The sequence below is a fragment of the Callorhinus ursinus genome, unplaced genomic scaffold (genome assembly GCF_003265705.2).
Source record: "Callorhinus ursinus isolate GAN/ISIS: 27379988/994484 unplaced genomic scaffold, GSC_fseal_2.0 scaffold1, whole genome shotgun sequence".
NCBI lineage: Eukaryota > Metazoa > Chordata > Mammalia > Carnivora > Otariidae > Callorhinus > Callorhinus ursinus.
The window spans coordinates 140412113-140416523 of NW_027397063.1; the positions used below are offsets into that span (position 1 = coordinate 140412113).

The following is a 4411-nucleotide window of genomic DNA, read 5'->3' on the forward strand; positions in this document are numbered from 1 at the left end:
GTAATCTCTTAGAAATTATGAAATAAGAGAAATATGCCTACTCTATCACCACTTCTACTGGGTATGAGAGACGCTAATCTGCATAATAAGAACAAGAAATAAATGGCATAAGGATTAGAAAAGAAGAAACAAAGACGTCATTCCTTACAGAGGATGTGGGGAAAAAACCCAAATGAATCTACAAATGTAGATGTACAAACGTCAGAAACTGAAGACAGTCCATACATGAAATATTAAAGTTAGCAAGATGATTTAGTAACTTTGCTGAGTGAAAAGTTGATAACACACAATTCCATTGCTATTGCTGTATCTCAGCAACAGACATAAAATGTAATTTAAAAAGGATTCCTTTTATTATGGCATCAATAAATATGAAGTATTGAGGTATAAATCTCATAAGAAAGGACAGGAACTTTTATGGAGAAAATTACAAAACTTTATTAAAAGATATTAAAGAACTCCTAAGTAGGTATAGAAATATGTCATGTTAATGATTTAGAAGACTAAGTAAATAGCAAAAGATGTCAGTTCTCCCCAAACTGATTTAAGGATTTAATATAATTATTAAAAAATCCTCATAATATTTTTCTGTGATTGAAAAACTAGCTCTAATATTTTTTTAGAAATATGAATGTGGGTTCTCACCATACCAGGTATCAGTAATTATTTTACAACTTTGGTAGGTTAAGACCAAGTAATTTTACATGGAGAATCATAGATCAAAGGATCAAAGATAGAGCCTGTAAACAAACACACTTGTGGTTGGAATTTGTTTTATGACCCAGTTGCATTGCAGCTCAGTGAGAAAAGGAAAAAATTTTCAACAACTGCTGAATCTACTGATTAGCTATATGAAAAATATTTAACCACGCACTTCACACCTTACAAAAACATTATTTCCAGGTGGATTAAAGATGTAAACACAAAAGGAAAAACTATAAAACCTTAAAAAGTTAATATAGGAGGACATTTTCTCCTGGTAGGGAAGCATATTGTATTATTCTGCTGGGGCCACCAGAACAAAGTACCACAGACTGGGTGGCTTAAACAACAGAAATTAATTTCCCACAGTTCTGGAGGTTAGAAGTCCAAGATCAAGGTGCCAGCCGATTCCTTTGCTGGTGAGAGGTCTTTTTCTGCCTTCTTGCTATGTCTTCACATACTCTCTAGCTCCGTCCACATCATTGCAAATGGCAAGATTTCATTCTTTTTGATGGCTGAGTGATATTCCATTGTATATATACCATTTCTTGTTTATCCATTCATCAGTTGATGGACATGTGGGCTCTTTCCATGGTTTGGCTATTGTTGATAATGCATAGCTCATGTCTTAAATAAGACACAAAGATCATTAATCTTTAAGAAAAACATTGGCAAATCCAAATACATTAAAACGAAGAACTTCTCACTGAAAGACCCATAAAGAGAAAAAGAAAACATTCGAAAATTGAGAGAAGACGTTTTCAACACACATAGCTTTAGACTTTTATCTAAAATTATATAGAGAGACATTCTGAGATCTATAAGAAATCTATAAGAAATAGACACAACATTATTTAAAAACAAGTAAAAGACTTGAATAATCTCTTCACAAAAGAGAAAATCTAAATGGCCAATAAACACAGAAAAAGGTGCATGATCTCATTAGTAGTCAGGAAAATTAAAATTAAAAACGTAATGAGGTGCTATTTTTATACTCACCAGCTGATCAGAAATTTAAGTCTGACAGTATCAAGTGTTGGCAAAGATTTTGTAGCTCTGGGAACTCTTCTATAGGACTGGTGGAAATCTAAGGTAACTTAATCCCTCTGGAAAGGAGTTCCACTTACCTAGTAAACTTGAGTGTGGGCATCCTCTGTGGCTGAGCGACTCCACAGATGGAATGTGGCCTAGTGCATCAGGAGATATGGGCAGGACTGGTCACTGCAGCACTGTACATATTAGTACTAAATTCTCAAAGCAACCCAAATATCCATTGACAGTGTAACCACTAAACTGAATCAAGATATAATTATACAATAGAGTATAACATAGTGAGAATGAAGACATTACAACTACACTCATTAGCATGGATGAATCTCATAAATAAAATGCTGAGCTAATGAAGCAACATAACACGTACAGTATCACTCTATTTGTACCAAGCTCAAAATAGGCGCAGCTATCTACCTGTGAATAGGGTGAGTGGGGGATGGGAAAGGGATATGGTTGGGGAGGGGCACAAGAAAGACTTAAAGGTATTTTCATGTTCTGTTTTTTTCACTTGGATGGTGGATATACTGGGGTTCACTTTGTTATTATTTTTTAAACTGTACATTTATGTTTTCATGTTGGGATATTTAATGTACTGGATAATTTTAAAAATTAAAAATCAGGGCAACCCTTTCGGGACCCCTCTCTATCTTGAGAGTTTTTTCTGTATCTTCACTTAATAAACTTCTATCACTTTACTCACTAATAAATAAATTTAATTAATTAATTAAAATTAAAATTAAAATTAAAAATCAACAATGCATAAGCCAAAACAAAAAAAGGGGGAATTAGATTAGATAATACTGATGGATCTCTTCAGCTCTCATTCATTTATACAAGAAGCATTTGCGGAGCACTGGGTTGGGTCCCAGGGATTCTGAGAATGAGAGAAACTGGCCCAGTCACTGTGTGGTCCAGGTCCTGCTGAAGTCTCTCGCCCCTCCTGCACAGGTCAGTTCCTGGCTTCATTGTGTTGCCCTAGGCACCCACTTTGTGCAAAACACAGCCCATTCACCACTATCCACCAAAATCGGAACCAAAACAAAAAGCAATCCACTTCCACCAAGAATTTAGAAACTTACTGCACAACCCCTCACAAGAGGTTCTGATACATTCTCCTTTTTTTCTCCTTCTAATTTCTCTACTCACCTTAGTCTTCCTCACTCTCAGGATCAACGTAAATTCCTCCTTTTGCACAGCAGTTTGCTCCCTTTGTTTCCGCATCGCACAGATATGCCTATTCCAAGGGATACAACTCTTTCAGACAAATCCCGTGACACCCCAAGAAGATGCTTGGTGATTCAGTTTTCTCCACCCAGTGACAGCTGAGCACATTAAGGGCTTCAGGAGCAAAAGTGGGGTGCTTAACTCCTGGGCCCTCCAGGTAAGAATGTAGAGGTGACCCAGGAGCTGATCTTAAAGGGTAGGTGTGCCCCCAAGCAGAGAATGAAGCATTCTTGCAAGAAAAGCATTTCTCTGGGAGTCTCAGAGCCTCCGTTCTTGTCCCAGCTGAGCCAGCATGTTACCTTGAAATTCTCGGAAAGTCACTGCACCTTTCTGAATGTTAATCCAGTGCTTCTACACTTGGATGTGCACACACATCACCTGGGCAATCCTCTTAAACTGCATATCATGATACAGCAAGGCCTGAGATGCTGCATGTCTACCCAGCTCCAAGGCAATGCCAATGCCGCTGGTCTGAAGATCACATTTGACAGGGTTAAGATCTTGGTCTGCAACATTGGAATAAAACCTCCATGAGGATGTTGTGACTTCATAAGATAATATTAAGGAACATTTTTGCTCCTTAAAAAATGTGATGCTTTGTAGAAATGGGACGTTCCAGTTGTAGAGATGCAGTGTTCCAAGGTTTGTCCAATAAAGTGAGAGTGGGACCCCCCATCTCCACGACTTGACACCTGAAGAAGATAACCATGCCCAGCAGATGTGGCAGCTCAGCCCATCAGAATTGTCCACTGTGCCAGGAGGATACACCAGCAACTCAGTGGAGATGTCTCTAGAGAAGAAAGAGAAGAGAACAAAGCAAGGATGTGATGCAGTAACTGGCAGATTTGCATGGGTGCCCAGTGACTTCCAGAGCTAATGGGGTGGGGAAGAATTTCTGCAGAAACAGGAAGTCCTGCAAGAGAGCAATGAAATACAGACATACACATTGTCCAAAACCAGAGGGGGGCTCTTCTACTGGCTTCACATTTTCTTTAAAAGCCAGTGAACTCCTAGAAGCTCCATAAGGAGTTTTGAACACAGCCCAGTGTAGCTTGGAGCAGGCTCACAAAGGGGCAGATGGTGGGGTGGAGCAGGTGGGCTCAGGGCCACTTTGGTGCCGAACTCAGGACAGGGACACTCCATAGCCAGGGTCTGAGAGCCTTTGCACCACCTAGGCTCTGGGTGTCCACTTTCCACACTGGCATGTTTCTCTCAGATGTTGCTCATTCTTGAGGAGACAGCTCGTTCTTGACCAGATAGAAAGAGTTTAAGTGGTTTGCCCAAGTCACAGGGGAGTTACTGGCAGAGCTGATCCCCAAGTCTCCTGTTCCATGCTGCCCATGAGAAACAGGGGCGCCTGGCTGGCTCAGTCAGTAGAGCATGTGACTCTTGATCTCAGGGTTGTGAGTTTGAGCCCCATGTTGGGGGTAGA

At 39.8% G+C, this 4411-nt stretch overlaps 1 long non-coding RNA gene across 1 annotated transcript; it reads right to left on the reverse strand.

The window, feature by feature from the left end:
* Positions 1-580: 580 nt before the first annotated feature.
* Positions 581-3757, reverse strand: LOC141371418 (uncharacterized). The gene is made up of 3 exons (XR_012376370.1): positions 2902-3757; positions 1830-1889; positions 581-1329 (listed from the first exon to the last, which is right to left on the reverse strand). It is a non-coding gene; the product is annotated as an uncharacterized lncRNA (long non-coding RNA).
* Between the last annotated feature and the right edge of the window lie 654 nt (positions 3758-4411).